Genomic DNA, 9,480 nt, shown 5'->3' with positions numbered 1-9,480 from the left:
GTAGATCAGGATTTCAAATTGATTCCCCCAACCATGATCTTGCCCCCTGTCCAGGAGCCTCTGCAGGCTGTTCATGGCACGTCTGGACAGGCGAAAGTCTTGCCACAGTTCAGCCCCCTCATCGCGCCATATCCGCAGGATGGGCACAGTCGCATCCACCCTGCAGTACATAGGTGGACGATCCGCCTGGAGAAACAAAAAGACTGATGTTCAAACTGGGGTCGAGATGATGCGTCATGAAATGTCAAAGCCTCTCAGCCAGATGAACCACCAAAGTGGTTCGATTAAATCATTTGAGAATTCATAAATCATTTGTCTAAGATTTTCATATCGCGGGACAGCACAACGTAATTTCGCCTGTGAATCCTACTCGATACGGAGCTTCGCTGGGGAGGAGCCGACACCTACTTGACACACGCCCCGATGCCTCGACGCAAACCATTACATCACTATTTAAAACCACTTGATGATAACATTTCCTAACTCACCCGGCACTGACAAAAATAAATTAACACATACATGGTTAAAAAACAGATCGTATACAAACACATACGAGAGCTAGCCTACATTTCCAGCTGAGCCGGCTGGTTAACTGATAGGCCTATTTCATACAATGAAAAAATAAAGAAGTTATACGTACCATCATTTGATTCGTCAGCAGACGTATGCGTCGGTGGTACATTCGTCGCCTCCGGTGTCTTTGTTTAGCAGCAGACAGGCGTAGAAACAGAAAAATGGCCAAGGCAACCGACATTATAACCGGTGAGGACGGCATCATGAATGAATAATTAATGCGACTCAATTGCCGCCTTTGAGAGGGGTCTGTGCGCGTGGAACTCAACTGTATTTCCTTCTGAACACCCACTGATCGTAACTAATACGAATTAACGTTTTAACATTATTTAGGATCTTCATGCTCTTCCACCGGCACATTTTACGTGTTTCCATCGGTAATTGTCTACTTTTAATAAAGAAACCAAATGCAATATGTTCTTGTACTGTTGTGCTTTGATATAGTGGTCAGTTAGAATGAAGATCAAGATTTTTGTAGCCTATCAACAAATTATTCACGACAAGACACGTCTGTGAGGCAACGCAACGTATGCTTGATCTGAAACATGCCTACTCGTGGCCTCTGTTGACATAGCAGTCAGCTGTCCGCAGTCAGCGACGATGAAGCCACGTAATGGAGGGGCGTCCCATTTCCTAGGGGAACGTTTTACCCCTCTGTATTGAGGGGCAAGGGGAAGGGGTAAGGGGAAGGGTTAGGGGGAGGGGTAAGGGGAAGGGGTAAGGGCTAGAAATGGGATTGGGTGTACGTGTATTATACTCTCTTATTGTCAGGACCACTTGGCTCGAGTAGAGCTGACATAACAAAGGGAGAACACGCTGATTATAAAGATGGAACAATTATTTATTTAAAGTGCTAAATGCAAAACCTTATCAGTAAGGGGAAGCCAAACCAAAAGTGTAGTGCATATCAGTAGATGTAATATAAAGCAAAGTGAGGTAAAGATGAGGAGCGAAGCTGCAGCCAGCCCTTCCCCGTCAGGCCATAGCAGTAGTGAGAGAGAGCGAGCCGACGGGAAAGGCGTCTTTTATCTCCAGCTCAATCAGCCCAGTCATTAGCCTGGCACGGCCCATAGAGACAGCTCCCCCTAGTGGCGATAGAAGGAACACGGATGATCATGACACGCCAAGCAAGGCAGGTAGAGAGGCACATCAAGCACGGCAAAGCTGGGCGTGACATCACTCCCCCCTAAGAGACAGAGGCCCATATTAACGGGACTCTGTATCTACCCAACGATCCCAAATCACCAAAACGCAATGAGTGAACCAAATAATAAATTCACACTGGGAGACTCATACCCTCTATTGTGCACATTCACCCATTTAACCGTGCGGACACAACTGTTACAACCCATCACCAACACCGGCCATTCTCACCACCCGATCTTCACCCCATCATACCACCAAGCAGATCCTGCGGAAGCTACTTAAGGGGGACAGACAAGACAAAGAAACGGATGGAACAATAACACATTAACTCATCCGGTGCCCGACAAACTCAGAAATCAAAGACTTCAACTCAAACATTGCCCCTTGTCCAAATGTCCCAACAGGCTGTCCAACTTGGCCAATGTCTCTGTGTTGTTCAACCGAGCCCGTAGGTCCGCATCATCTGGACTTCGCACCCCATCCTCAGCTGCCACCTGCGAAACATCAGGCACGCCCACCCCAAAAGCGAGCGCCACAGGACTAGCCGCAGTTATCGCACCCACCACCTGCAGTGGCGAGGAATAATACGGTTCTAGTAGGTTGACATGACAGTGTTGTTTTCTCTTCCTGTGCTCAGGAGTAGACACCGCATAGTTACTCTCCGAGATTTTACGCAGGACAGTGAAAGGACCAGAGTATTTCGCCCCAAATGGCGAGCCCAGAATGGGTTGTAGCGGCGCAGGTTTAATTGACACATTTGGTTTACCTGCCAGTTGACAAGTATAACCAGCTTTAACGTACCCCGCTACATCTCTTTTAATACGCGGCCAATAGAAATGCTGTAACACACGATTGTAGGTCTTTCTCACCCCAAAATGTCCAGACGCGTCCCCGTGCGCAGTTTTCAACCCTACATCACGGTACTCTACAGGCATCACCACCTGCAACACCTGATCTGCCCCACCCGTGTCTCCATGAGGTGACCACCTACGCACCAATAATCCATCCTGGCCCGAATACCCATGCTCGGCTTGATCAGTACCAGAGGCAAATGCAAAATACTTCCCAAGACTATCTCACTGTCAACTCTCACAGACAATGGTGCTGGTAACTAGGGCGGCAGTAGCTCAGGAGGTAGAGCGGGTTGGCTGGTAACCTGAAGGTTGTTGGTTCGATCCCCGGCTCCTCCTAGCTGAGTGTCGAGGTGTCCTTGAGCAAGGCACCTAACCCTGACAGTTAGCTCCCGACGAGCTGGCTGTCGCCTTGCATGGTTGACTCGGTGCGTGAATGTGAGGCAATATTGTAAAGCGCTCTGAGTGGCCAATGGTTAGAAAAGCGCTATATAAATGCAGTCCATTCACATTTACATTTAACTCTGGGACAAACGCTTTACCTGCACCAGTCTTGGACACATCAAACGACTTCTCTGTCTGCGCACGAGCCATCGCTCGCGTCACAGCGCAGGCAGTGAACAACTCTGGGAAATCCAGAAGACATTTGTCCGGCTCTGCTGATGCTGTAGTTACTGATTCTACCACCGGAAAATGACATGACTTCTCAGGCCATACGCAATCCCCCCCCAAATTATTTCCAATAATCAGGTCAATATCATCTACAGGCAGAGTCGGACGTACAGCGATAATCACTTCGCCATTCACAAATCCAGAACTTAATTTTGTGCAATGGCACTGGAAACGGATGAAGGCCAATTCCCCGAATCAAAACACAGCTCCCAGTGTCCGATTAAGAGGAGAAAGGCAAAGACGATTGACATATAAAACTCAGATGATCCTGTGTCACGCAGTATTTTTACTGGCACTATACGATCATCGTCCATCATTGATACAAACCCCTCTGTAATGAAGGGAGCATAGTTAGACTGACACGGTTGTTCCTTTAGGTTTATCATCCATCTTCTTTACATCCTGTACACTAGACTGCTCGTGAACAGTCTTCGTACCCTTCAACTGAAACACATTCGCCTTTCGTTCATTTCCCAAATGCTCAGCACGAATCGAAGCCACACAGCCGACGTCCTTGACTTCCCTATTCATTTCTGTAAGCCTACTCTTTCTGCTCGCAAGCAAAGCTGGACAATCCATTTTCCAATGGCCCAATCGCCAACAATAATTATTTATTGTCTTCTTCACTTTTGCTATCGGTTCTGCTATGAGACACAGAATCCAACCTTCCAAGAGGACCCACATTCCCACGAACCACTTGCGTATCAACGTTGCGGTGATCTCTGCGGTGGTCGCGGTCATCTCTCCGATTGTCATACTGTTGCGAGTAGTCTCGTACATAGGCTAATTGATTCTTATGAGTCAACACATAGCCATCAGCAAGGACAGCAGCCTCGGCTGCCGTCTTCACTTTATGCTCGTTAAGATATGTAACAATGCGTTCTGGCACTATGTTTTTGAACTGTTCCAACATCACTAAATTACCCAAGCCATCGAATTCAACAACACCCTCTGCAGTGAGCCAGCGATTGAAAAAATGTGCGAGCTCCCTGGCTACCTCCGAATGAGTTTGCCTTTCGAATTTTCTTAAATTGTGAAAACGCTGTCTGTATGCTTCTTGAACAAGTTCATAGCACTTCAGCACAGCCTCTTTTACTTTTTCATAACTACTCCTTTCTTCAAAAGACAAAGCCACAAACGCTTCTTGTGCGCGGCCAATTAGAACAGTCTGTAACAGCAGAGTTTTATCCTCGCTACTCCAATCTTGATTTGCAGCAACATTTTCAAATAATGAAAAGAAGACATCGGGATCACGCTCATTGAACTGGTAACCCTTCCTTTTACAGTCCCCTAATTACTAGGTGTTTACCCGGTACATACATGGTAAATCATAGTGTATTACTGGGTAATTGCCACTGGTAATAAGAAGGTAAATACAGAGGTAGTTACCCGGTAAATACATGGTAAATCATAGTGTATTACTGGGTAATTACCACTGGTAATAAGAAGGTAAATACAGAGGAATAATCCGGTAAATTACTGTGTAATTACCACTGGTAATAAGAAGGTAAATACAGAGGAATTAATGCTGAAGTACTAAGTAAAACCTCCACTATTACCCATCAACTCAACTAAGTAGCGTGTAGTTGTAACTGTTTTAGGTTGGTAATAACTCTGATATTGTGTACTTCCTAGGAAATTAGGCAACCAATTCTTATAAACACCTATTATCCAAGGTTTATGTTGGTAACAGCCCAAATTTAATGATGTACTATCTAGAAATTACCATAGTGCTTTCCAATAAAATACTTTTTCTTAGTTATTATTCATAGCTACACCCATTTAGAAAGGGTTTATTCGATTTACCACTATGGAATTACTTACCTGGTAACAACCTCTGCAGGAACAGTTTTCCTCTAGTGTCATGGTACATCTTCTTAAATACTGGTTACGAAGCCATTTGTTTCCATGGTATTACCAGGTTCTTACCATATAATTTATAATAGATTCCATTATCCATGCAGTCAACACAAACATGTACCATGCAGTGGCGGCTGGTGGTTTTTAAAGTGAGGGAGGAAGGACTGCGCGCTTGATTGCCATTGGCCTGCTTGCACTGTTGGTGTATGGTGGCATAAGAATGTGAGACTCAAGTTGTTTCAAGGTGTTTTGGTGAACTACAAAATAGCAGGGAGGGAGTTATGTGAACAAAATGTATACAAAGCCACCAGTGGCATCACTGTAATTTGAGAAGGAAAGGGTGCAAAGCATATTAGTCAAATCAGGCCTACTATTGATTTGTAAAAGTACATCAAAAAATCTGGGCCTATCATTGGGCCTATTTTTGCCCTCACTGACTGAAGTTATTTAGCTATGTTTAATTTCAGTTACAATTGCTTGTAATGCTACCAGTAAGTCATGCGTACCTAGCAAACCATGTAGCACTCACAACACTGACGTTGCCATTACTTCTGGTGACCTTGATTTTGGGAAGTGGTCTACCTCTTTCTTTGGTCGCTAACTTAGCACTGTAACTGAATGAATGGAATGCTTTTTGTAATAAGACGTTAACAATGTCCTCCGTTTCCAATGTTTCCATTGTGCATTTAGGATCTCGCTATCGCAGATTTCACTTGCTCTGCGTCTCTCAGACTGAGCACCGCGGCAATGCAGATTTGCTATCGCTGTCGATTTGCTATCGACAGCGTTGCCAGATTGGGCAGATTTCCCGCCCAATGATAATCTTTCCAGCCTAACATGGTTAAAAGTAGCCCAATTGGGTGGGAAATCTGACCAATCTGGCAACACTGCTCAACATCCAGGGATCCTGCTTATTGGTTCATAGCGCAGACGGATAGATTTTTGCGCGAATCAGACCCCTTAAGGTCCCACCCACTCAGAGGAGGATTTTCCTCCTCTCTCCCATTGAAACCCATGTTATCCACCGGCCGCCAGTACTTTCGGGGAAATGAATGGGAGTCAACGGAGGGGAACGGAGGCCGTTCCTCCCTGAAGTAATTGGCGATAGGCGATAGGGGGTGCTAATGTCCCTTTACCCAGGGAAACGAACATTATATATTCAAAGGCAATAAAGTAGTCATATTTAAGGGCATTAATTCATTACAATAGTCTGGGCAATCTACATTTTTTATTCTCAACAACAGGGACGTGCACAGGGGGGTTGCTCAGGTTGCTTGGGCAACTGCCCATATGCCCTCCTCGACTCAGGTTGCCCTTCCGAGGAAAAATAAAAATATATATTATTTTTTAATCATTTAATGGATGCAGAATTTCATGTAGGCCTATAAAAATCGCCACTCGAAACATTTCATAAAGTATCCGTTGCCTCATTCAATTCCGTTTGGGCACTGAGAGTGAAAGTCAGTAGGGGGAGGGCAAACTCTGCCGCGCGGCAACAGCCGCTTTTGCCGCCGCCCCTCTGCCGCCCTTCCCCCATTGAAATTAATGGAGGCGGCGAGTTGCCGCGCGGGCGCGGCGTGTGAGCAGCGCTGCACGCGACCGGAACACCGGCACCTGTGAGACGACTGCCTTGATGTTCTCGGAAAAGGTGAATTTGAGATGTATAACAAACAAACAATCATCATCACGTTTTATGAAATGAATTACAATCTTCATAAATCCAGGCTCAGTTTGCCACGTAACGTTTAGCCTAAATAATCAGACAGCTAGCTAGCTTGCAGACAAGCAGCCCGTTATCACATAGTCTACACATTCTTAGGCAAACTAAACTACATGTCTGCTGATAGTTAGTTTCTAACATTTCCTTTTAACAAGAAGAATAAATGATGGAAGTAATACATCACATGAATTCTTTCATTCAAAATGGTTCATGCCTAAATCTTATCACTATTTTGGGTAGCCTATTGTTTGTTATTGTTAAGTGAAGCCGAAATGCCCAGTGAAAAGAGGAGGATTCAGGAGAGAGAGAGACAACTAAAGGAGGCAGCTAAGAGGAGCAACTGCCCCTCAAAATTCCTGTGCACGTCCCTGCTCAACAATGTTAGGGAGGATCTTCCTCCCTCTCCTCAATGGAGAAGCCTCCACTGGTACCATGTACGTTCTGCGACGTTACCAAGTAAAACACGACAATTTACCTAGTAAGTAAGCTGAAACTGTACTGTAAAAGGAAGCCTCGTTTGTTTCCATGGTATTACCAGGTTCTTACCATATAATTTGTAATACATTATTCCCTTTTCCATGCAGTCAACACAAACTTGTACCATGTACGTTCTGCGACGTTACCAAGTAAAACACGACAATTTACCCAGTAAGTAAGCTGAAACTGTACTGTAAAAGGAAGCCTCGTTTGTTTCCATGGTATTACCAGGTTCTTACCATATAATTTGTAATACATTATTCCCTTTTCCATGCAGTCAACACAAACTTGTACCATGTACGTTCTGCGACGTTACCAAGTAAAACACGACAATTTACCCAGTAATTAAGCTGAAACTGTACTGTAAAAGGAAGCCTCGTTTATTTCCATGGTATTACCAGGTTCTTACCATATAATTTGTAATACATCATTCCCTTTTCCATGCAGTCAACACAAACTTGTACCATGTACGTTCTGCAACGTTACCAAGTAAAATACGACAATTTACCCAGTAAGTAAGCTGAAACTGTACTGTAAAAGGAAGCCTAGTTTGTTTCCATGGTATTACCAGGCTCTTACCATATAAGTTGTAACTAGTTATTCCCTTTTCCATGCAATCAACATAAACCATATATGTTCTGCAACATCGTTCACCAGTAGTTAAGCACTTTAATTGTTGTTATAAAACCACAAACCACTGTTATTAAAATATTAAAAGGCATATTAAAATTAAACAAAATCAAAGGCTTATCTTTCAAACAATGCATATCTCACAAACGGGCACTGAACACTGAAGAAATCGGACAAAAAAAAGAGCCGTCCACATCAACTCAATTTAAATGTTACTGATGGTGTTTTCATAAAACACATGACATTGTTATGGCAAGTGACCACAAGGAAGACTGCTTCAACCTCTTCAATTTGAATAAGCGGTGAATGCCATGCAGCAATCTGCCTATGGGAGCATCTTTGTGGTCATTCGCAAACCAATGAGTCCACTCGATGAATGAGAGATGACTCTTTAGTGTCTTCTCTGTGAGGTATCCCTGCAGTCTCCACATCTGGGATTTGAAGGCTGACCAAGACCTGACCAGGTACCTCCAAATCTCCCCTTCCATACTGTAATAAAGAATCAGAAGACAAGAAAATAAACTTTAGGACTGTCAATTAATGAACATTTCTAGAACATGTAGAACTCAAAGATTATTTTGTTTATTAGTTAAAAAAGGATGCTGATCCTTTGGCCAGTGTTTGGTCATATTGAAAAGAGAAAAAGGCATAGCCATAAATACAGTTAATAGGACGGGAGGGGACAGGCTGTTAGCTCCGGTTAGCACTTTAGCATCGAGCTAGCGGAGCTTCTGTCATTCAAATAACTCAGACATGTTGTTTAAAACCTATAACACCCAATTTATTAAAATATCCGGATTTAATCGGGCTCTCTCCCATAAGTACAGTTAATAGGACGGGAAGAGACAGGCTCTGTTAGCCCCGGTTAGCGCGATGCTAAAGAGCAGCTCTACCGGAGCATGCCACCTCAACAGGTGCAAGTTAGCCTCCGGTTTGATATTCGCCGGATATTCGGTTTACCACCCAATCGGATTCATCAACATAAGTGCAATACATTACGGGCTTAGTATGTTGAGGACGGTTTAGGACACCGTATCGCGAAAAATCACAAACACATGTTGGCGCCATCGATGTCTGTGCAACAACGTAATTTACGTTCTGGCTGCTACCTGTTTTAGGGACCGTCAGCAAGTTACACTCACCGACTGGTGGCAGAGACGTTACCATGGAATTGTTTGAGGAAATTAATCACACAAATATATTGCAATATAGTTAATCATAATGCAGTTAATAGTTTAATATTCGACAAAAATCGACTAAACTATATTTGAAATTATTAATTGCATCCCGTTTAACAACAATGCAATATATTAGCAAAGTTACCTGCAGTAAGTAGCTGCCCACCATGGGCAACTACTACTACAATCAGGTGACAAAATGTATTTTTTAGTGATTTTTATGTTATTTTACATGATTTAATTCCAGAAACAATTCCATGGTAACGTCTCTGCCACCAGTCGGTGAGTGTAACTTGTTGACGGTCCCTAAAACAGGTAGCAGCCAGAACGTAAATGACGTTGTTGCACACTACAGACATCGATGGCGACAACA

This window comes from Gadus chalcogrammus, chromosome 4 (assembly GCF_026213295.1).
Source record: "Gadus chalcogrammus isolate NIFS_2021 chromosome 4, NIFS_Gcha_1.0, whole genome shotgun sequence".
NCBI lineage: Eukaryota > Metazoa > Chordata > Actinopteri > Gadiformes > Gadidae > Gadus > Gadus chalcogrammus.
This window is presented reverse-complemented; position numbering follows the sequence as displayed.